This window comes from Anastrepha ludens, chromosome 2 (assembly GCF_028408465.1).
Source record: "Anastrepha ludens isolate Willacy chromosome 2, idAnaLude1.1, whole genome shotgun sequence".
NCBI lineage: Eukaryota > Metazoa > Arthropoda > Insecta > Diptera > Tephritidae > Anastrepha > Anastrepha ludens.
Window position 1 is genome coordinate 3,047,334 of NC_071498.1, and position 26,245 is coordinate 3,073,578.

At 36.3% G+C, this 26,245-nt stretch overlaps 1 protein-coding gene across 5 annotated transcripts in view; it reads left to right on the top strand.

The window, feature by feature from the left end:
* The window catches only part of LOC128861866 (uncharacterized), a 210,558-nt gene that overhangs the window by 143,577 nt on the left and 40,736 nt on the right, over positions 1 to 26,245 (top strand). For 3 of the 5 annotated variants that reach the window (XM_054100242.1, XM_054100253.1, XM_054100257.1), the window contains one exon: positions 5,685 to 5,821. The exons of the other annotated variants lie outside the window; for them this stretch is intronic. The gene's annotated coding sequence lies outside the window, so the exon portion shown is untranslated. The remainder of the gene's footprint in view (positions 1 to 5,684; positions 5,822 to 26,245) is intronic. 5 annotated transcript variants of the gene reach the window in all.

The following is a 26,245-nucleotide window of genomic DNA, read 5'->3' on the forward strand; positions in this document are numbered from 1 at the left end:
TCTAAACCTTCTATAACGCACAAACGATCTCGCCCACTTCGAGTTCGTAAAGCTGACCTATTTGTATATGTGAAAAACTATGCTTAGTAAGCAGAGTTTTTTCTACAGGGTTCTAACAAACGGCTACCACGTATTGTAGGCAATCAACCTTGGCGAATAGGCATTGCGCTACCACCACCACCACAAACACCGTCAAACACACTACCATTAAGTGGACTCTGCTACAATTCGATACGTTCAAACTATTCGTTCATTTATGGATATTAAAGAGTGCAGTGCACCAGCCGAAATTGTTGCACTGTGTGTGAAAATCAAACAATTCTTTCACAAAACTAAATATGCCGCAAAGCCACTTAGTACCAAATTAATAAAATTTTGGCAAATTTTCATGAAAATTTACAAGTATTCAATCAGAATTAAAAACAAAAATTTTGGTTTAAAACGCATTAAATTTGAGTATAATAAAATGTGTGCTTCAATTGTCTCAAAATTCTTTTATTGACTTTTGAAAAATTTTTGGACTTTTCCTATAACGAATGCACGACATTTTTTTTTTTATTTGATGACAATTTGTCCAATTTTTATAAATTTTCTACAAAGTTTGAAACCTGGATTAATATGAACTTGAGTATAGAACGAGCAGGGCCGTAGAGAGCATATCCGGGCCCGGGGGAAAATCCGGGCCCCGGGGGAAAATTGCAAATGCGGGCCCTTTCCAATGATGTCTAATTCATTTAAATACGCATAATCTCGAGTCCGGGCCCATCTGAAAACTCCGGGCCCGGGGGAAAAAAGTACCCAATCCCCCCCCCCTCTCGTCGGGCCTGAGAACGAGCTATATTTTTATAAAAACATTAATTGAATTTAAAACGTAAATAAATAGTAAAAACTTGTAATTTTGCACGGAAAGGAAGGTAAAGGTTAATGCGTTCCAAAAGAGACCAACACTTAAGAAAAGTAGAAGATTAATATTTTAAAGACCTAATATTTTCTACATGAAATTGCTAAGCACATTTTTGTACCTCAGATGAAGGGATCTTGTGATTCCGCATGCCATTTCTTCCGTAAAAGATGCAAATTTTGGCCACTACTATAAACATTCAGACATGAACTTCAAAATTGGTGTATGGGGGATATTATTCCTTGGCTCTCTTTATCATATTTTGCCATAGGAATCTTATTATTTGAAAAGAAAAAGAATTTTATTGAGCAACTCAGCTCTCATTAGCATCAACAGACTGTTTGTTCCCACAAGAAGTACTACACGCAAACAGTCGCAGCAGCAGCAAAAATGTTTTCATGGCTAGACATTTACGAAGGGTACCGAAATTTGCGAAAATGTACTGAAAAATTGCATTGACTGAACGGGCTATTTTTCCGACAGTCAAGCCGCGATCAAGGCTCTGATGACGCCATGATGCATATCTAAACTAGTCAACTCCTGTAAGGAGAAGATCAAATATCTTAGTTGTGCAGGCAACATTTCTTGGTACATGGAGGAAAATGAAATTTCTCATGAGCTTGCCAGGAAAGCGTCTCAGAGGCCTCCTACTCGATCATCGGCATCTTTTAACAGTTTTTAAAGGGGAATTACGCCATTTATTTCTATTTTCCATTTCCTCATGTGCTATTGGTCACAGTACAATAGACGCAAGATTCAAAAAGTCCTGAAAGACTCCACGCCATTCAATTTCCAAATTCGTAGCTGTGTTTACCGATCATTGGACGATAAGCTATGGGGACCTTTCAGAGAAGGAAACTGTTGAACACCTTCTCTGTTAATGTCCACGTTTGTAAGCTAGACGATTAAAGTCTCTGGGTGCTGCTTTCTTCGACAGCCTAGGGCAGTGCGCCAACCTAAACCCCACCAGCCTTTTTTTTCGTCTCTCCAAAGAAAAAAATTCCTTTTTCGCATATTTAAATACATATTTATGTATTTTAAACACTGTCACTTGTATTCCTTGCGCTATCGCACCTTCGGGCTTTCCTATGCGTCCAAGAAAAAGCAACAATACAGCACAATTACAAAATCATTGCCCCCAAATAGTCACACACTTCTTCATGCAAAATTCACGAACTAGCAAACTGGTAAATTGTGAGACCGCGTCCATTCGCCAATTGGCTATGGACTACCTTTACAAAGCCACAGACATATTTTTGTTTACATCATGACTGCGTATGGAGGCAAATAGCCCAAATGGACAAATGGCAATAGCAAAATATACTCGAATATGGGCAGCAACAGTTGCAGAGCCCCAGCCGCGACAGCAGCAGCAGCAGCAGCTGCATGCCAAATAACTTAATGGCGTCTAATGGTGGTTGTTTTTCTTATTATTGTTGTACTACGCTGTTAGTTATTTACGCTTTGTTGTTGTTGCCAAATGTGGTTATTTTATTGGCAAATGTGTGGCGAGCGCCAGCCAGCCAGCCAATGCACTATTGCAGTATTGGCCAAATGTTGGTGGGTTGGACGAATGGTTGGTAGCTGGTCTTCGGTCGATCGGTTGGCCGCTTGGCTGGCTCTTTGGTATGCAATTCATTCACTCAAAACGCTGCCGAGATGCATTTTTTCACTTGAACCTTTTCAGCGCATAAATGCATGGAATTGTTGCCGCACTTATCGTCATTTGTTGTTGGCAATTTTACGCCAAAGTTTCTCTGCACTTTATTGCATTTGTAATTGATGTTGCTTTGGTTTTGTTGCTTTAACTTGTTTTTTTGCTGCTCTTTGAATGTGCCAAAGCATTTTTCTAAGCAGCAGCACACATTCTGGATTTTTTCTTTCGCGTATGTTTTCACTTCTACACATACATATGTATATGCATATGTTTGTATGTATGTATGCAAGTAGCTGAAAATATTTTGCTGCAACATTCAGCTAACAATAAGCCGCGATCCACTCACAATCAGCTCGCTATTTATTTTATTGTATGGATATATATACTATATATATATATTATATATATATATATATATATACATATACATTTGTGTGTGTGTGTGTGTGTGTGTGCATGTGTGTGTAATTGCAAGTGTTTGCCTGCGCTTAGAAATTTGACTTTTGACTTTTACGCGCGCTACTCGTTTTGTTGTGAAATTTAGTGAGGTTAGCCAATTGTCCAATAGAAAATATAACAAAAAAATAAAACAAAACTCAATCTGCACCGGCTCTTTTCCTCACTGGTACAGCTAGTTTATTTCCCAGGCTTCTTTGACCGCGCCACTGATTACTTGCCCGAGCGGTCAAAAAGCGCTTAGTTCGAGCGGCTGTAGCCGCGTTTAGGTAGCACAAATTGCAAATTGCTATGATTTAATTGTCGGTAGTCTCATTTATCAGTGTGTGAAATATTTTTCGGACTGCAATGATTTGTTGTTTGTGTTATGCAAATGCATCGCATGAACAGGGGCTTTTAAATTTTAGTTCCTTTTTAGCAGTGCCAGAGTTCGATTGCATCTCTCTTGCCAGAACTTCGATTTGTTCAAGCGAGTGCGATTTCACCTTCAAATATAAAAATAAGTTTAATTGTAATTCTCCAATAGAGACGGCGAAAAAGTAATCGAAAAATTCAAGTCCACTACCGAGCCCGTCAGCATAAACACCATAAAAACACCAGCGCTTGCCCTTTGAGGAATACAAAAAATTGTCTGGAAATAATTGAAGCTTTGAAAGATTATATTTGGCTCGAACTTGTTGTAGTAGATTGTCAAACACGTGAAAGCGTGCACGGGGTAGGGTGCGTGGGGTGTTTGGAAAAAAGATACTCGAACTCAAAGACCCTGTGTATTGGTTATACATTTTTTTTTTTTGCTGTCTCCTCCTTTTTTACATTATATTGTATTAAACAATCCTTTGTTCGGCTGAAATTCATACAAATTAGTCTTGCATGGAAAATTTGGTAACAATGGAGCAACGTGCCTTTTAACGGAGCCAATTTTTTATTCTCTTGTTAACTTAATTGAAAAATGGCAAGAATTAGTAACTATTTGTCCCGTTATATTTATAAAAAATAAAGTATTACCGACTTGCTGTTAGTGAGTAGATTAAAAAAGTGATTTATAAAATTTCCAAAACCCCTTGCTTCAAGAGAGCTGCGACATGTGCTTAGTATTTCTTTCAGAAAATCTCTCTAATCTCAAGAAGCATATGCAATTATTGACTGACATTTTATCTGATTGCAAAAGTCTATTATCATATATTGAGTATTACGTGCCACTTCAATTGTTAACCATGCGAGGAAGTGCTTATAACTTTTGGAAACTATAGCAGATACCATTTCCTCCACAAATCTAACCCTTAAGATTATCAAGAAGCTGCTTTCAAAAGAACTCAAAGACTGATCTGTCAAATAGTTTTGTGGTGACAGCGATTTGAAATATTCATCTACGAATATTTTCGTAAAAATTAAACACAAGTGGATTTCTTGAGCTCATTAAAGACGAAAATGAAACAAACAGTTGAAAATCGTTGTATTACAAGAACAGTTTACCATCGCATGGAACCGTGATGTAACGGTCGTATCCTGACATCGAAGTTAGCACAATTGATGTCACTAAACCAGAAATGAATCCATGCCATGTTATTAGAAAATTATCTAGTTAAGAGGCCACCGGCTTTTTACATAGATCAGTGAGTTCAGATTTACATAATATTTGGAACTGGAAAAGCCGACACTTCGACTGAGTTTTTGTGACCTACTACATGTTTTAGAAGTAGTTAGTATTAGTCCTATTGACTGGCACTACCACCTTAAATGTATTACACCAGGTTCTATTTAAACCAGATGCTCCCTACCTCAGTTTGGGAATTGATTGAAAGTCAAATTCTTTAGTAAATTTTCCGCCTTGCGGACAAAGTTCAGAATATCTGTAAAAGACACATTCTTGATTTCATTCGGATCCGCTTGATCTCGATGAAAGATATGCAGTCAGCCAAGGCACAAGATATGATCTATGGTTTCCTCATCCTCAAGGCAATGTCTACACTCTGTCTCATTCCCAATGTGAATTTTTGAGAGAATAAATAATAGTCACCTGTCAGAAAACCAACTATTTTGTGCAATTCCATATAGTAGGAAAAAGGTCTTATAAGCCTTTCGGCTTGACGAATTCTCATGTGACTATTAGTTTGATATTTTGGAAAGGGTAAAACTATAGCCGACGCGTTTTATACAGACCTGTTGGAAAATTGTTGTTCTGCCAGGACAACATTCCGCCGCGCACACTCCGCAGTCGCAAGACAAAATTTCTAGAATTAAGATATAAATTGCCGTCATTCCGAAAGTGCTCCAAATATGAATATGAAGAAATAACTCAGCGGAAATATACACAATTAACATCGAGAAATCACATTATTTGGATGGTGGTAAAAAATTTACGAAACTTAGAATCCATTGAGAACTATGTAGAAAAATGTTTTTATTTTGTGAATAAAGTGTCCCTTAATTATCAATTTTATATCAACTGACCGCCTCTTCCCTTAAGTAAACAATTTGCAAAGCTATATTACTTTTTAATATAATATATTTTCACTGTCATCAAAGTTGTACATATATAGATGTGCGTAAAAAAGTTAGATATAACTGTCTTGAATTTAATTATATTCTTATTTTCAATTTATTTAAATCTGTTGAATTATAACAATTTTGAAAAAAATAATTGTTTTTATTGTAATATATTATTTACAGATCGCTAATAGTGGCGTCAAATTCTACCGAAACATATTCAAAAATTTAAAAGCCCAAGTTTTTGGTACTAAATGTATTTATGCTACTGAAGAAAAGCTTTTACAAAAATTTTGTAATTGAAAATTTAGAATGCGAACGTAAGTAACCTATAATTTGACAATTAACATTATTTGTTCATAATTTTTTATTTTTTATTTTATAAATAATTTTTCCTTTTCCATGGGGACTCAATCTTGATTCTCCAGTTAAATATACTGGTTTTCGCTCAGAAATTGACGCTAAGAATTGATGTTAGGCTAGGTTCGGTTAGGTTAGGGTGGTATTCGGTCTGCACGACCAACTCCGTTAGCCCTTCCACGTCCGTTGAGATATCACTGTGCAACACGAGAACTTCATTTATTTTTCTTCGTGGAATCATTTTGTGGCTCTTATGAAGCATAGTACTGGTCCCGTCCCCACGCCAGACTGTTCCGTAAGATAATTTAAAAAGTGTCTACCTAGAACACATGGTCTGATTTTAGGTAAGGCCAGACAATTGCAAAGGAAGTGATCAACTGTGTCATCTTGACAACTTCTATAATATTCATGGCAGAAAAACAACAAAGTAGTAAACAACCTTCGAGATATCCTCTGTAGAGTAGGTTATGTGGGTATAAGTATACAGAAAGAAGCGTTGCACCGCCCTTGTGCGTGAAAAATATATTCAGCTTTATATTAAAGCATTTCCGTTTGTCGCATTTTTCTTCACTCCGCAAGATTTCCGATGATAACTCTTCGGATAAAGGGCTGCGAATGACTGAAGCTTGTTGGCGTAAACACGCGACTTCAAGAAGCCACAAAGAAAAAGTCATACATGATACAAAATAAGAGATAATGCGAGAGGAAATGCTTTCTTCCAATATCCATTGTGGACCATACTGTGTGCGCGGTTGCGTACTCTTGTTGAAACAACATGTTCACCAAGCTCCGCACATCCAATTCGGGCTGTAAGAAGCTGTTTACTATAGCCCTGTAGAATTCGCTAGTAACAGTGACTGTATTCCCAATGACGTCCTGAAAACAATTCGGCCCAATCCCTCCTTCCGTATGGGCACCGCAAGACACAGGGGCTTTGAATGGTTGCCACACGTGCATCACACACGGATTTTTAGTGCCACAAAAACGAAAATTTTACCTATTGACGTCGCTCATGATGATTTTCAACACAAAACTGTGATTTTCGTTATTGAGATTGAGATGAGTTGACGGTAATTCACAAGCGCCTGACGGTCGGCAGACAATAAGTGAGCTCTGTTTGCACTCTGTATGGAACATCTTTCACTAAAACTCGTTGTAGGATCTGTCTACTGGTGCCCAATTGCGTGGCCCGTCATCTGGTTCATTTTTCGTCGTTCTCTGCGACATCAGCAGCCACGGCTGTGATATTCTCGGCTGAACAAGCAGTCCAGTGGTGGCCACGTCCTGCACGGTATCGTGTGGTTCCAGTCCGCTCGAGACGAGCAGCTAGGAGCTGGAATGTTTGCGAAGCACGATTAGTAAATCGACGGCGATATTCACCCTACGCCAACACCACCGACCGATCATTTGTCGATTCAACGCTCTGTATACTGCAGCTGTCTTATTTACGGGTGCCAAATATGATTGACGTACGGCAACATTTGCAAAAATTACAACATCTTCCGATAGGCTGAATAATTTTGCGCCACTTGCTGTAATTGGCATTTACATTCTTTGTTGGGAGACGTCCTGGTACATTTTGTGTGCTTTGGTGTTTTGGGTTGTTTAGTTTTGGGTAACTTTTTCATGACAGAAATACCCCCAAAAGCTTCCCCATTGTCTAATAATTTTTAATTGTAATTAATTTTGTACATTAAAAAGCTACAACCATTTTTTTTTATTTGAACGCAGAAATAGTTTTAATTAAAATGCAAATACTTCTGACGAAACTTTAATTCCTCAAGAATGGAAGAAGATTCCGAACGAATCAAGATTTCCATGATTTTGTCAACATTTTCGACGATTCGCATACCAGAACGGAATTATTGGACTTCGACTGTTCGCCTTGGTCATAGTAGTACTAAAAAATATGTCGAATTATAGCTTTTTTACCTTTATTTTGGAATGCTGTAGTTACCTTAATGAAATACAAAACTTTCACCTTTGAATCGTGACCTAGTATGATCCGATAAAAAAACGGAAAACGTTGAAAGTGACTATCATTCAGGACATGGGACACCAAATGGCAGAAAAAGTTTTTTGCTAATAGCAGTCGGCCCTCGGCAGGCAATGGCAAACCCCCAAGTGCATTTCTGCCATAAAAAATCTACTCATAAAAAACCATCTGCCGTTTGTCGACGGCATAAAATTGTAGGAACCTCAATTTGTGGGAAAAAATCAACACCCAGGGTGGCAGAGCCAATTATATATTATATATTGAGGCCCTAGGTGCCACCTAGGATCTATAGGATTAATTTTTACGTAAAATTCAAAGCTTTATTTCATAATGCCTCTCTCGTAGAAGTCCGTATAGGCGAAAAACTCTTTTCACAACCTTCTCTTGATACCAATTTCTTACAATTCAGGAAATTTTGCAGTCAGAGAAAAAGGTGGTAATCGCTTGGTGCCAGGTCCGGTCTATATAGTGGATGCATTAAAACTTCCCAACTAAGCTCCTGGAGTGTTTGTCGAGTCGCTACAAATGGAACACAACACTACTGTTGACCAATTCTGGCCATAGCTGGACAATTGCTAGCTTCAAACGGGCCAGTTGTTGGCAGCAGAGACCTGAATTTATTGTTTGACCATACGGAAACTACTCGTAATAAATAATTCCTTTCAAGTCCCAACAAATACACAGTAGCACTTTCTTGGTCATTAACCCTGGTTTAGGCACAGTTTGAGCTGTTTCATCAAGCTTTGACCACGATCGTTTTGCAAAACATTGTCCTATGTGACCCATTACTCATCCCCATTCACCATCCGTTTATGAAATGGGTCGATTTCATTTCGTTTGACCAAGGCTTCACTATCATGTTTTTAGGTGTTACTTGATGTGGCACCAAACATCGAGCTAATTTTTGAGTCCAGTTTTGCGCAAATGGTTTAAAACTGTTTTATGCTCGATCTTTAACTTCTGGGCGATGCTACGACTACCAACAGGTCGGTCAACTTCGATTATTTCTGTGATTTTATCGATATTCTTGGCATTTTCTTCAACATCAAAAATGCCTGGACACCATCGACGAATCCAAAATTGCGTATAAATTGTTGTTATACTATCGGTACCACAAGCAAAATTCCCCATTTCGCCTTCATCAAAGCAAAACAGTAAAATGTGCCGAATTTTCTCTTTTTTGACTTCCATTGTTAACACCCTGTAAGTCACAACTGAATGGAATAAACAAAAAACAGCAAACGAGTTTTTTTAGCATGAAATGTTAATAAATTTTTTTGATCGATACTTTACGAGATATCGATCACTACATCCATCTACCGGGAATTGTTTTTTTCTCTCAAACTAAATATGTAATAAAAATTATCTGATAAAAGTTAATTCGATAGTTGTAGTATTCCGTACTGCTCTCTGTTAATTACGCTGTTATTCATATTTACCCATCCATGCATGTAAATCCTACTTTGTAAAATAATATGTAGATCTCGTATTCGAATAAGAAACTGGGTGTTGAGAAAATAACCATGGAAATACACACACACTTGCAAAACTTAAATTTTAACAGATTTTAATCCAATTATAAATCGATGTTGTTGACCCTAGTGTGCTAAATTATGCACCTGAATTTATTCTGCTTGAAATTCTGAGCTGTGTAATGTTCGCACGCTTGGAGTCCACTCACAATTACAAGAACAAAAAATTTTATGTGTGGGTTTAGGTTGCAAAATGTAGTTGAAGCTATGCAAATACTAACCTAAATGCAACTCTTAACTTAATTAAAACAAGAAAAAAAACAAAAACAAAAAAAAACAAATCCACAAAACGATTTATTTTCGTCATTTGTATGCACTTTTTTCTTTTATACACACAACCAAAACAACTCCAGAAACACAAAAAACAAAAACAATATAGCCTTATCCGGTTTAAAAACCTGCAACTAAATAAATCATATCAGAATTGCTAAACTCACTAAAAAGTGTTGGGAACTGAAGTCACGAAAAAACAACTAAAAAATGCAGTTCACAACAAGTGCAGTAGCAACATCAACTAGTGCTGCAACAGAAATCTATAAAAACGCACATTTACCCAAAAATGGATTTGGCAATTGCCAAAAGTGCTCGTGGCACGCATCGAACGCAATCACCAGCCACCAAGAAGTGGGTCAACATTATGCTGGCCAAATGCGTAAACAAAAACAAAAACACGAAAAATACTAAAATACTCACAAAAGCAAATTGCAGTGAAATGATTAAGGAAAACAACTGGCAGGTTAGCTTGCGAGTGAGAACACGTTTTAACACGATTTTTGTTTTTATTAAGGAAAAAAATTATGTGCTTTCATAAAAACATAATATCTGCGACCACTGCTTGAGGGCATTCCAATGCGGGTTTCTCAGCTACGCTGGGTGTCACTTCTCCCATGTATTTAAGTGCTTATGTGTGTGTGCGTGCGATGTTGCTGTTGTTGCAGCAAAACACACCTTTCAACTGACCAGTTTTCGTTGAATGGCCAAACGTGCGGATATGCAAGCATTGGCAAAGGCGGCAGCAACAACAACAGGATTGCGACACATCCACCAACAACCAAAAATAAAAGCATGAAAAAATGCAAGAAATGTCGAAAAATGGGCACAAAACAGATAATGCAGCAACGACGATTATTGCACGCGCAGTGTAAATTTGCTTGCGCTGCCAGCGGCAGGCGTGTTGTTTGCCAACAACATGTTGCATGCAATATTGCTCATAAGCTGATATACAACATGTGCCCGAGCAGGAAACGAAAACTATAAACGAGATTTAGGTGCTTCAAAAGTTGTGAATAATTTTGAATGTAGAGATTTTGGAGGAAAAATCCATAGTTTATTTTTCAAACTTTTCCTTTCTAGCAAAAAAAAAAGATATCATCTCTTCTAAAAGAATGTGTCCCATGCTGATATTGCTGATATGAGTTTTAGTTATTTTACAGTCATTTTATTTTACGATAATTACAAATATATTGTCTGCCGAGGGGTGACCGCTATTAGAAAAAACTTTTTCCATCATTTTGCTGTTTCATGCACGGAGACTCGACTACGGCGGCCTTCTACTGCATATAGGGTATTATAAAACGAGCTGTGTGCTAGTGTACACTGCTACCTCGATAATATGGACAGCCAAAATCCCGAGGCTGAGTTGATCACTGGAGTGTCAGGATTATAGATGATGAATGGCAGTATCAAAATTAGCGACATAGTTTTACAAATAAAATGAAGAACTGTAGATAGGTGAAAATGGCAGTCGGTCTTTAAACCAACGCCGATCCATTGTAGTACCACAGTAGCAGTTTACCTGTAACTCCTTGCTAAACCAGTTTATTTTAAGTGCAAACCCATTGATCTGGCTGACACTTATATCCCTAAAGTCATCAGTATCATTCAAAACCAATGAGCCAAAGTATCTAAACCTAGTGGCATCCCACGCGGGACAGTGACAAAGCAGACACCTGACAGACTCTTGCTCCTCCTAATTCCTGCAGCTTCTGCAATAGTCGAAATATTTGAGCATGTCAACCTAGGAGGCAATGGGCTATGTACAAAGTAACTAACATAGAGACGTTTTATCTTTTCTATTTGTAGCCGTACATGTTAGACTTCCAACTCATTTTTTTCCAAAACAATTTGTTGGTTAGCGTTGCCACCTGAATTGTATTCCAAATATTCGCATATCTCAATTTAACATTAAAATATATATATATAAGGTACTAAATGTGTTTAAACGAAGCTTAGTAAAAAATACAACAACAGATATCAATGTAACGCTAAGGAGAGATTTAATCATTTATGATTGAGAATGTTTTGATTCGAAATAATTTTTTGAATGACGTGGCCACTTATTTCAAAAAAAATATTTGTTGGAAAACAAAAACATAAGTTGTTTGCACTTCTTTTTTAAAAACTTAACGTTGTTAAGTATTTTATAAGTGTTAAATACGCTAAGTATCCCATTTTATACGGCAGCGGAGCAGCGGCGATCAGCTATTTCGCTGTAAAATACCTCAACAAGAGAAGTAAATATTTTATGGTTTAGCTGTACTGTCAAGGTTATTTCCGATTTACGGTTAGAAACATAAAAAAATCATTAAAAAACAATATCTTATGAGGTTAAAAACTTTTGTTTGTTTTTCTTTTTTTATTTGCGCATTTGCTAATCAAAAGTCGAGTTCCTGCTCGGAAAATTGCCTGGTTTTCAAAGTAATTCATTACTTTAATATAGCTCGTAACGGGCAGTAATCGGAAGATTGTAAATGTATGGATTTAGGTTAGTTTGAGTTATATGGTTGCCCCTCAAAGATAAAAGGCGAGAACTTAATTCATTCATTGTGATATCATTGCAAAAGGACCAAAAAAGCAAAAAAGAGGAATATGTGAGGGGGTGAATTGGCGATTTAAATCCACTGGAATCTTTGACGTTTAGAAATTACTTCTCTTTGGATATATTTTATAGATATCTAACTATGTAAATAATACCCATGTCTCATAAATATTTAAAATCTAGTGTGTACCTGCAAAGACGAGATCTCCTTTTTCCTAGTCCACTCACAATATTTTGTTGTATGATTATTTTGTTATTTTTGCTTTAGCCGCCAAACTTCACTTTCCCACAGAATTTGGCCGCAATTGATTGGACATTGACTGTCTGCAAAAGCTTATTCATATGCATACATATGTGTCGGAGCATGCATGTATGTATTGTATTTATACACATACTAATTATACATGCCCTGTAGGAAATTCCTAATGATAATTGAGTAAAATTAACCAGTTTTGAATTTTAATTCACAACTTTAAGGAAGATTTAAACAAAAATAAGGAATTCAACATTTCAATGGCTAACCATTTCTTAAACTTGTTTTTCACATTTTACAATAATTTTCGTTTAAAAGTAAATTTCCACAGTTTAGAAACATTGTTCTGGCGTTATCGATTCATAACGACTTGCGCAACCTTAAAATCCAGGCTGGCTTTGCTTACTGCATTTGCTTTGCTTGGCTTGGAAAACTTGTATGGACAAATGGGAGCCTTGCGCGCTGTCATAACAATCAGATGTTTTGGGGGCGCGAGTTGTATTTAGATCAACAAAAACATGGGCACTGGCATTTAACTGTCGGACAGCGATATCCGGTCTTTACCCCTATCCGTTCTAACTCTCCTATCTTTAATTTCTTTCTTATTGCGCCATACTTTAAGTATTCCTTCTCAGCTGCCTTAGTGTGCCCTCTTCTTTATATTTGGAGCAGCCATGTAGTTTAACCTAACCTAGCAATCAAAATCAAGGAGTAACTTCATTAAATTACATGAATTGTCATATAAAATTACTCAGTTGCTTGTATATGATGTAATGAAGCCACCAGCAAAATCGCCCGTCAACTGCGGCCGACTCTAAATGCTAAACGCACAGAATCTTTGCTAAGCCAAAATAAACACAGTCTTAGCACATTGATCTCAGTCATAACGGGGCGCTGCCTAATAGGTAGATACGCCCAAAGGTTGGGTGTGCAAACACATGACTTCTGTAAAAGTTGTCTAGATGAGGACGACATTGCCACTGTCCTGCTCTATCCAGTTGCAGGTTTACTATTCTGGGCGAACAATTTTTTGATGAGTTGGAAGATCTCAGTTCTACAGAGTTAGAGATATTTTAAAATTTTTGAAAAGCACACACTGGTTTTAGGAGAGACAGGGGCAAGCTCCCCACGTGGCATCACAATGGGCTATGAACCTGAGTCCGTCCCACAGGACAACCATTCATCCTAACCTAACCTAACCTTGTACTATATATGCATATGATAAAGCATTTCCGCTTCCAATAGAGCAGCAATGGTTTTCCCTGGTGGGTATATTCAAGTCCAAGTGATTGTGTGCTCTACGGCGGGCACCTGACTATTTGCATTTTGCAAGCGCTGAACAATAACTCAGCAATCGAGTAAATTTTCGTGTGTACATACATGCCTTTATTTAATACTTTAATACAAAATAATGACTGGCCGAAAGGACAAGCAAAGTAATCGACAGCAGGGGAAAAATTCCAAGACAAGTGAAAACCCTTTGACTGTAAAGGGCAAAAAAATTAAAACTGGCAAAAATATTGAATGGGCACAGATAAATGATTACAAGGCAAGTGTGAATAAGCAGACACATAAAAAGTGGAAATGGTGAACGTGAACACACACATACACATGGACATAGTACATCATAAATATGTATGGGTGAAATTTGCTGCGCATGGAGTGCTTGTAAGATTCATGCAAAAAGGCAGCAACGCTCGTGTAAAATGAAAAATTGAAAGTACACTAAAGAGAAAACAATTGCAATTTGAAGCATGCGCAGAATGCGGATTTTCAGTAGTTCGGATTGTACAAATTTTTGAGTGTTTTTTACTTTCTTGCGTTCGTTTTTTCTATTTTGTTGTTACATCAAATTTGACATGCTGGCGCTTTTTTTTTTTGTAAATTGTTGTTTTTTTGTTCCTCTGAATGAATTTTGGTTTCTTTCGATTTGAAACACTTTTAGTTTTGCCACGTAAGTCATTGTTGGGAATTTGGAGTATAATTGGCAGAGTCTCATATATAATTGCTACTGGCTCGTATATAACGCAAATGTCTTTAGGAGTTAAATTTTATATAAAATTTGTTTTTTTTTATTAAATTTGCATTCACATACAAAGCGACCAGCAATCAGATTGGCTAACGAAACGTGCCGTTTGTAGTGGATTTTGAATTATGCAATTAAATATGAAAGATTGTGAGGATTACGAAAATATATGAACCTGTGTGTATAATTGTTAAATAAAATACTATTATGTTACATTTTAGATAGAAATCCATTATTTTTGCGTACAATTTTTGCGCAAATTGCTTAAAACTTTTTATGGTCGATCTTTAGCTCCTGGTCGATCTTTAGCTCCTGCCGATCAAATTTGATTATTTCTGTGGTTTTATGGACATTTTTGACATTTTCTTTAACATCAAACATGCCTGAACGGAATAGACGAAACCAAAACTGTACGTAATTACCGTTACAGTATCACAATTTCAGCAGCCTAGCTTGCATTTTCGCCTTTATCAAAGAAAAACTGTAAACTATAAATCTACTTCCCCGTCCTTTTTTTCGCGCCATTCTTCCTCTCTGCCATGTCAAATGAACATAAGCCGACTACGATGAGCGCTGCGTCTTCCGAAATCGTTCTGAAGACAAGCAGCCGCTAAGAGCGCACAAGAGGTACGTGAGATTTATGCTTCGCGCCTGTGTAGAGTGTTTAAGTGCACCACGCGAAACTGTCGCGCCATAGAGGTGAACCACTCCTCCCAGAACTAGATGGCTAGGCACTACCCACATGGCTTAGACTCAATGATATTGCCGCCAGCTCTGAGCTGCACCTTTTCTACCATCTTACGACTGCTGAGGAGTACTGCTGGGATGCCAGCCTTAGGTTCTTCGCACCAAACCACTCGTGAGCCGCTTCTACAGTATGTCGCGCAATATTTACTAGCTCCGTGAGCATTTTTGCGGTCTCAACGACTGATACATCGTCCCCAAAACCAATAAGTGGTGCCGCTTTGTGTACTTTGAGCCGTCAAGCTCCAACGTATATGATATTCTGCAGTAGGGGCAATAGCACGGAATCTTGTGACACACCAGCTGTGCCTTTGTAGCAACCCTCTTATGTATACAGGGTGTGTAAATTTTTGTATGATTTTTGAATAAAAAATATATTCATATTTGGTCTTCGAATTTGCTCAAAAAAATGTCAAAATATGAATACTGTATAATAAAAAATTCACCATTTTCATTGGTATTGCCCACTTCAAAGTAATGTTGCATCTACTAGATGGAAGACTTATGGCATCGCTTTTTCTAATCCTCAAATCACTTCTGATGTTCGTTTTTTTATATCTTTGAAATCCTCCAGCGATTCGAAGTTTATTTCCTCAGTTGTACCAAATCTCACCTTCTCCTGGGTCGTTTCAGCTTTTGCTGCAAGATAAATTCGTAGCGGGAACGCTAGCTGTTGGATGATTTGTTTTTGGCCAAAAAATATAGATTCTTTAATGTATTTACTTTGCCCTATACTGGAAAAGCGACTTGTTTTTGAACAAAACTGCTATTCTTTAGAGATTTTATAGCCCAGAAATACGTGTAGCCTAGTACATAAATCCTTTCGACCCCAATTTTTTTTGATTTCACTTAAAAACAATTTTGTCGCTTCCAATCGAATTACATTTATTCTTCAAGTGTCTACAAACTTTCAACTCATCTGTTTGGGGCCTACAGAAAGTTCTTATGGGAAAATAAGGGCAATGGTTGTATACAATTTTCTCGAAATGGGATTTGCTTGAATGAATATTTAATTCAACATTTGCTGCAGACTTTTTCATATCATATTTATTAACTATTGAATATTACTTATCTATACAAGTATATATATTTTACCGCTATATATTGTATATATTCTTAGGTGGAACGCTGTGTTCCCAAGCAGTCCTCCATCTAAGTACCAGCCTCGCCCGACGCTGCTTAATTTCGGGCCATGGTCGTTGAATTTTCTATGCGTGTCTCAAATAAGCTCATTATTTTATTATACCACCTATTACTACCGCATCAAACAAAAACAAATAAGAAATGCTAGTGGTAAGCTTAGAAGCATGCCAAATCGCTCTCGGGCAACGCTGGAGTCGAATGGGTTAAGGATTAAACCTTAAATTATTTATTTTTACCTTATACTGAATTTTTTCCCACATAAATAGCTTCACCGTTTTATCACTGATTCAATGATTTTGCTAGGCGCATAATTTTTGGTACCTAAAAATATACAATGCAAATATGTTTCATTACCACACCCGCTACATACCGCACACTTTTCTTCGCGTCATTTTTCTTCAATTCAACTTTTATATTTTTCTTCATTTCTGTCCACTTTCATTATTATCCATACGGATCCTGGTATGTTTTGTTTCGAAAGTGACCACTCTCTGTTGTTTATTTAAATTTTTCTGATTTGTTACGCAAAAAATTCCAGCTTTTCCCAGGAATTGAAAGAAATTAAAAATCATTGAAATACTTGTGAAATCTTTCTTCGTTGCAAAACCGCTGATTCCCTTAGTAAGAGAAAATACGGAAAACTGCACAAACATTGGAAATTGTTAAGAAATCTTCAGAGAGAGGAAGACAAATAGAAATGTGAAAGCAACAAATTAAAGGGCGATCATTGCAGTCGTATTTCTAGCACTGAAAGCTGGTTAAATATGGGAAATGAAAGTGAATGAAATTGTCATTGAAAGTTTGGTCACAAATGAAATGCAATCAGCGCCGTGCAGTGAAGCAGAAAATCAAGTGAAGGGGCACTTTTCATATAGTCCCATCAATTATCCAATTTATTTTCATTAAATCCCTTGACAAATTTAATTATTTTTAATTAACAAAGTTTCTGTTCACTACTTAAAATTAATATCATTTTAACTAAATATATTAAAATAATTTAATAAACATATCAATAGACTGAATATAACAAAGAAAAATATTAGGTACATAAAATAAAAAAGCGGCATCTTTAGATAATGAAAAATCAAGAATCAAAAGGTCTAGGCGAAATATTAAAAACAAATTTAAAAAAATACCTATGCCTTAAGCTCAAATAGTGATATAGGAACAAAAATAAAATTTTTAATGTTAGGAAATTAGTGGAACACAAAAAAATTTACACAATGACATGAGATTTAAGAAAAAACTACACGACTCAAAAAAAAAAAATCGATACAAAGAGCTTTAATCAAACAGCACTCAAAAGAAATCAGTACTACAACCACTCCGTTCAGTGCAAGCAAAATTAAAGACTTAAGCGAGCAACCCGATATTGACGGCAATAGCTTTGACGTATGGAATTTTTGTGATTTCGCTAAATTTATACGTCGCTGTCGCAGCAATTACACAAAACCATCAACGAGGACGCGTTGTATGAATGAAAAGTGACATGAAACAGGTGATGAAAGCAAAAAAACAAGAGAATAATCGACAAGCGAAACACAACAAAAATGAATTAAATTGTTAAGCAAAAAAAAAGAGCTAGAAAAAGCTTGTAAACTTTTTTATATGTATCCAAAAAAAGAAACCATGACGAATGTTCAAAATCAAAAACCGACGGCAAAAAGGGCATACAACAAAACAAATTATAACTAATTGAATAGCAAATGCGCAATGGAGCGAAAATGCGCTAATCGCAAAATCATTGTAAATGAGCAAAACACCACAAAACATTTATAAATCGTTGGAAAGTTGTATTGTTTGGAAAAACCAGCAATAATCAGCTGTTGCAAATCGTTATGTTGTTGTTTCCTCTTTTTTGCGCTTTGTATTTTGTAATTTATGAGCTCTGTCGCTAAGCGCCCGCATTGCCGTAAGGCGTCCTCAAACAATATTGCACCTGCAGCACAAGACTGGAAGTCAGGCATACCTGAAGTGCTATTGGGTGAGGTAATGGACTCTGGTCGCCAACGGCATACATACATACATATATATATACATATACATATACACTTACATAGGTATGTAGGTACGTTACTACATCATAGTACTGGCTTTTGTATGCAAATGTTTTGTAATTAAAAATTGATAGTAAATCAAAACAAAAGTGGCAAAAAGAGCAAAGCTGCATTGCTTACATGACAACCGCATAATGAACCGTAAAGTGGAGATTTATTGAACGCAACAGCGAGAAAAGAAACCAACACAAACCTAACTTTTTTTGCTTGCATTCCAACGCAAGTTAAGGGGTTAGGGGTAGTCAGAATTTTCAAAAAATCGATTTTGTTTTTTTTGCATTTTCTTATAGTATAATGTTTTAAAAATATTGTGTAAAAATTTGAAGTGAATCCGACAAATATTTTTCAAGTTATTCAACAATTAACAAAGGGCGCTCGGCCGCTCCGGAGCCGATAGCAAAACTTTAAATGCGTTTTTCTCAAAACTATGTTTTTCAAACTGGTGAACACTGTAACTTAAAAACCGCTACGTAGATTTCAATAAAATTTATACAGCTTTTGAAAAACATAAAAAACTTGTGCCTGATCGAAGGATTTTTTTTTTTTCAAAAATTTCGATTTTTTTTTAACAATTAACTGTTGGTTTTTTCCCGAAAATCTGAAAAATATTTCCTGAGGCCGCCATTTTGTTCATTTTGAAAAAAAAAAAAAAGCTTCGATCCGGCTCGAGATTATCTATCAATAAAAATAATTTTTCTCATCCGATTGGTTTTAGATGAATCTGCAAGGACTTGTGATGTTCACCGCAAGGGACTTCTGGAGAAACGGGCTTCACACAAACAGCGATAACTTTTGCAATTATTAATTTTTTTTTTTTGAAATTTTGGTGAAGTCAAGTTAAAACATGATGTTTTTATGCTATGTTTTTATTTTTGTTAAATAAATTAATTAAGTAGCAAAAAAAAATTCGTGAAAATCATCATTTTTTCGGGCCTCTGACTACCCCTAACCCCTTAAGGGGTGGAAAAATATGTCACACTGCGCAACTAACGACGGCTGGCAGTTAAAGTGGCTACAGTTACGCTGCCAGGGAAATAGAAGGAAACAAGGAAAAGGGGTTAAAACAGTTGACGACGACAATTAGCATTTATTGTTGAGGCTTTGTCACTAGCCAAGTTTTCAGATTTATTGCCACAGCCTCAACCACACATTTAAGAGCAAAAATTGTTCACACATACTAGGGTTGCCAATATTAGTAGTAAATATTGCTCTCGGGATATTTTTAAATGTTATTTCGAAATCCCGGTATTCATTGGAAGCAGTAGCAAATATTTCCGAGCGACTTTTTTTTCTTTCCCAATTTGAAGTTGTCACTTTGTGGAAGGAGATTTTAGTCGATAGAGAAGATCAAAGAGAATGCGACGAAGGATCTGAAGGCCATCCCTTCGTCGGCCTACCAGGGGTGCATGCAGGACTGGGTTGAACGTTGGCACATATGTGTTGCTTCAGACGGGTCATATTTTGAAGAAGATAAAGTAAATTTGCCTTAAATTTAACTCTGTTTTGTTTTATTTAAACATTCCCGGTACTTTCTGATCATATATATATGACGCTTACACCCGTTTTGGATGTTTAACTGCGGGACCTACATGGCATAAATACACTCGGACGTTTGGCATTGCCTGTCGAGTGACGACCGCTATTAAAAAAAATTGCCGATATAGAAGATTTGCCGATATAGCCGCCCTTGAAGTGCCCTATAGAAAGATCCTGCAGAATATTTATAATCCTTCGTGCATTGCGACGGCGAATATCACAACCGATAGAGCAATGATCTGTATGAGTTTCACGGTGACCTAGACCGAGTCCGCAGGCTATGCCATATCATACGTATGCAAGGATGATGGAATACAAGGTTGCGTTTTCCAAATTCCAAACTCGTCAGAGCCCATAAATAAACGAACAAACGGAAGGGGAATTTCTTGTTTGTGAAGAGAGAAAGAGCAGAGAAAGCAATGGAAACAATTAAACACAAGAAATTAGAGGCACACACAGACTCTTTCTTGCCATGGCGACTTCCGCGAAAAAAACTGCATTTGGAGGCATTCTATTAAAATGTGCTTCCCCAATTTAACACTTCGTTTTCATTAGTTTGTTTAGTTTAAGTCCCAGAAATCACAATATTACCAAGCCATTCACTGAATTTTCACAAACATATAATTTCTCCCCCTTTTGTTTGATTTTTTCGTTTGTTTTTTATTGGTAAGGGACCTGACGCCAGTCTTGTCAAAATGTCGGATCCTTAGAATATTCGATGCAATGGAGCTGGACAGGGTATAACTTCACTTGGTGTTTCAATTGAAGCGACATAACATGCGAAAGAATGTGGCTGGCACATTCGGCCAAAGTAGCTTAAGTGGGTACCGCGTGAATCAAAAATAAGAATAAATAATTTCCTATGTTATAAATCAGACAACTAGAGGAAGCCTGTGGGCTCAGGTGCCATTTAGATAGTACTGATGTTGCATCTCTACCGGAAGTCGCCCCTGTTACTGAACCTTTTTTCATGCTCACATAATAAAATACATTTTAGCTCCGTTCCTTTACATTTCTGAAAAAAATCTTAAATGCATGAGCGTAAGGAAAAGCCGGTCATTAAAAGAGAATAAGCGGAAAAAGTATGGGAACACAAAAGACTAAATATTTAATCAGAAGAAAGGCAAAAACAAAATAAATTTCAAATAAAAAAATGTATTCGGTAGAGAAATGTGTTATTTTTAAATATAGATTTCTCATACCTCTTTTATACGCCAATGTAAGGGTGTGTGCATGCAAGTACTTATGCTTAGCGGAACACTATGACGTCAAATTATTCAGAAAAACTGTTCAAATTGACGCTGAAAGCAAATATTGAAATTTCACATTATTAATGGAATTTTTTCTAAGTTGGAGTAAAATGACAAGCAAAATTTGGCTGTGTACATACATACATATGCACTTACTGCTCCATCAACGCAAAGCATATTTATTCATTAATTAATTAATGGGTGTTAATTTTTTTATTTGTGTGGAGCATACTTTTGACTATTCAGCCTAGTATATTCAAGAAAATAGCAATGCAGGAAATTACACCCGAAAAACGTTTAGGAAAGGAGGAAATTTACTTCCAAAACCGATAATCAATAAGAAATATTCCAATGGTATAATTGTGTTCAGTGTTGGAACTTACTTTTGGCTCCAGAAAAAAATGTATGCGTGAGAAAACAAACTCATCGCATTTGGCAGCAGTTAAAGATGCCACATATAACTTGTGAAATCGTCAATTTATTGAAATGAATTTTTGAGGCAGATAAATGTCATGAAGTGTGCAGGCGCGCATCAAGTTAATTTAGAACCTCCTTAGCTCTAAAAAACCACCCATTGCATGCTCTTGAGGAATGCAAAATACTGAATTGAGATAATTGGGCATCAAATGAATATACAAATCAGTGCAAATGAAACCAGATAAATGTGAAATGCTAATAAGAATCATGAAGAAGTTTGCTATGAAATAAAAATAGAAAAGAAGCTAACAGTTAGAGGATTGCACTATACAGGTAACAATGCTCAGAAACCGAATTGATTTGAAAAAGGAAAGTGCAAATGGGTTCAACAAATACAAAGGTAAACATTATTATCAAACACGCTAGTCTAGCGCTGTGAGAAAATGTAGCCAAACTTTCTCGAGATTGAAGAAATTTGTTTTTTTCTATGAAGAATTTCGCTACACAGGAATTCCCTCTGTAATACATTTTTCTTTACTGTTTTAGAATAGAGAATGTAGGAAAAATTATCTAATATGTGTATATATATGTTCCGCGTCAATTATTTTACAACATGACTATACTAGGTTGTTCAATAAGTTTTGCGGTTCCATGAGAGAAGGCGTTACTACTTGCCTAAATTTTTGATTGTGATTGAATTTCATTTTTGGAAGATTTAAAAATAAGGGAATGTATGAATGAAGAGGGTATATGGACATTGCACCATCAATTAATACAGTAAAAAGATGGGTTGCTGAATTTAAAGATGGTCGTACAAGGCCTGAAGATGACCTATGTGATGTCAAGGAGGATCAAAAACAGCAAGAACATCAGAAATCGTAGGGAAAACACAGTATATCGTATTGGAAAATCGTTGAGTGACTGAAATAGATTTAGAAGAAGCCCTAGAGATCTCATTGGGCAGTGTAAGAAATACTCGTATTTTGACTGAAGTACTGGGTTTCAGAAAACTGTGTGCACAACGGGTGCCACATTCGCTAACAATGACACAAACCACATTCGAATGCGACTTTCTCAGCAACATTTCGAAGGTTTTTGAAAGGATTAAGTAGATTTTGTGCGTCGATTCATCACTATGGATGAGACTTGGGACTATCACCTTGATCCTAAATCAAAGGAAGTTTGTTTGTGGATTTTGTGCAAGCTGATAAAAAAACAAACCTTTTGGATCAGTTGAAGGTAAAAATTCGTTAAAAAATACCCAGTTTGCAAATGAAAAAAATGCTTTTTCATCAGGACAATGCACCTGACAAGAATGTCACAAGAACTTTTTGACAGGAGCTCAATGGCTAAAATCCATGAATTAAAGATCAAATTGTTGAAGCATCCACCGTATTCACCAGATTTGGCTCCTAGCGACTTCCATCTGTTTCCAGATCTAAAAATTAATGCGTGGGAAGCTTTTTTCATCAAATGATGAGGTCAAAAGAGCTGCGGAAGCGTATTTTGCAGCCCTTCCAGATTCTCGCTTCAGGAATGGAATTCATAAATTGGAATCTCGTTGGAACAAACCATAAAATTGCGTTTTTCTTATCGAGCCTCAAAACATATTGAACAACCTAGTGTATGTATGTATATCATATTTGCATATGAAGCGATTACAATTTTATTACTATTTATTATTTACTGTTTATTACACATAAAGGGACCTACCTTTTTAAACCAACCCCGAACGTCAGATGTGTTTTTGTTTTTCGTGGAGCTTTTGCATGGCAGGAGCTTTTGCCATTGCCTGTCGAGGAGCGACTGGTATTGGGAAAAACTTTTTCTATCATTTGATGTTTCATGCACGAAGATTCTGCCTTTGCACTTCCGAATGGTACATACCTACATATAAATATTTATATAGAAACACTTTGTAATTTTACTTATAACTTTATCCTTATTCCATTTTGTATTTCTATCAATGAAACTTTCTATTTCATACAATTAATAAAAAATACTGTTCCTGGACTCAGTTTCTCAGTGTATTTTGCATTAACTCGAATTTGTTAAACAAATAAGTAAAGCAAATAATTTTTGTCTATTACAAAATATAAACACTTTGAGCACTTTGCAATATTTTATTAAAAAAAAACATGTGCGGCTCGAAACCAAAAGTAAAACTAACTGAAATAACTCAAATTAAGTAGCATAAGCTCAGTTGCACAACTAACAAACACTTAACTTTAATACTCTTGCATTGCTCAATTTCAATTTTCAAAATATTGAAAGAGAGATAAAAAATGGCATATCCTAACGTTTTCTTTCAATCTGCATCAGAGCCAAATATTTGTTGAGAATTGGACTTGGCAGACTTTATGTCTGCTGTTGACACCAAGAAGTCGTGATTTATTTCGCTAGATTAGCTTAATGACATTATTCAATTACACCAAGAAGCATTTTTATCAACAAACTAGTTGATAATTTATATTGGACATATGTAAAATATAAATTCAAATTTATTTAGTTACAAATCATGTTTTAATATTAGTGATAATGAATTTTTTCTCCGCTATTACTGAAAGTTTTTCAGTTATAAAGGATTTTGCTTTATAACTACGACTGAATAGACAGTGGTAGTGCAATTTAGTGGTAGTGCAAAAATGCCCAACCCTGGTATTGACCTAATATTGCTCCGAATCATGGTGAAAAGATTTCAAAGGTGAGCTCTTTAATAGACCGCAGAGAACGTTAAATATAGAGAATTCTCACGAGCTACGAATAGTGTGAATTGTCAAAAATGAAGTCTAACCGCCGCCGGGGTGTGGTGAAACTTTTAACAGATGTTTTACAGCGATTTCTCCTTTAGCATATTGGCCCTGCACAGCAGAGAACGTTAATGTATAGAGAAGTCTCAATGACAGGAACGTATGGAATTTTCAGGGGTACTCATTTTGCGCACGAGATACACCACAGCCACATTTTTCACCAAAGTTAACAGTAAGCGACTGAATTCTGTAAATTTAGCAGCAGTCGATAAGGATTTGTTGGTGATTAGAAGCATAGAATGTTAGGTAGCTTTTTGATATGGCCTATATATTTGAATTTTCCAAATCATCCAAAATTATATACATATGTATGTTATGTCTGTCTGTCTGGTGTCTGTAAAACTTTGTTGAATTCCCTTCAACTGAATCAAAATGTATATGCTGTGTGTATACATATATGCTCACCAGCCACAGCTCAAAATAAAACGGTACAACTTCTCAAGAAATCCAGCGCGCATTCAAAGGCGCAGCGCACAATCATAGGCACAGCATTGTATGCACAGTACCCTTGACATGTTTACAGGCACCTTCAAATGCTCTGATTTCAGAGTAAGTTTCTAACTTTGCAGATATATGCATAGGTTTTGTGCACTTTTTATCAATTCAATTACATACGTAAAGTAATCTACTAATTAACTATTTGCCTACTATCAGTTAACATAAAATAATTGTTTCCAAATTTTCTCTTAGTATTAAAATGTTCGAATCAGACCTTTTTTTTAAGCTACTTCTTTTCTTCTGCAACTTACTGTATGCTCATGCGCGCACTTGACGCACAGCAGCTGCGGCTGTCGAGCATTTAGAAAGACATATTTACATACATATATTGATGCATACATATGTACGATGCCGCGGGCACTCGACTTGACAAAAATTCAAGATTTATCAAATATTGGCAAATAATTCTACGCGAAATATTCCAATATTGACTATTTTCGAATTGTCGAGAAAATTGACATATGGGCGGCTCGTTTTATGAATGAAAGTACTTGCTCTTAGAAGTAGGTATGAGCTCGAATTTATCAATGAATTTTTTGATGATGAGTTTTTGTTGTACAGTACAATAGTTGAAACTGTTCGGCGCCGCCGCGACTATTCAGTGCTATGGCAACTAGAATGATGGCCGCTACGCCTGCGTCTATGACTGCATTTTGTTCTTGTAGTCGCTAGGCATAGAATTTTAGCTTTGAACGACATACGCATTTTGAGGAATAAAGTGAGTGCCTTGTGTGTGCGGTTGTATGCACATGCATATGTGTATACAGTAGGTTCTGTTTTTATGCGGTAGATACGTTCCGCAAGAAACAGCATAAAAAAAAAAACAGCATAAAAAAAGCTACTAGTTCTATAGTAAAACTATAGATACGTTTCAAAAGTGCTAAAACCGCATAAATCTGAAATAATGTACTAAAATCGCATAAAAAAGGGCACTAGTCCCATATTATTACTATAGATACGTTCCATAGACCGCATGAATCTGAAATAATTAAATAAAATCGGACAAACAAAATATTATATTTTTGAAAATTATATCTTTATTTAAGAAACGTCAGAATGGAAAAATAAATTTACGTCAGAAATAGAATCAGACAATACCCACATGTTGCGCATTCGTTTAGGATTTGGCGTAAAATCACTTTCGTCATTTGAGGAAATGTACACGTCTGATCTGGATGGTACTGCAGGCGGTTCCATACTTGTAGGGTTAGCATTTTTGTTATAATTAGTGATGAGTTTTTGCTTAGCTGGTTTAGAATCTTGCTTATATGTACAATTCCCGATAGGTCGACATGCATTTTGTA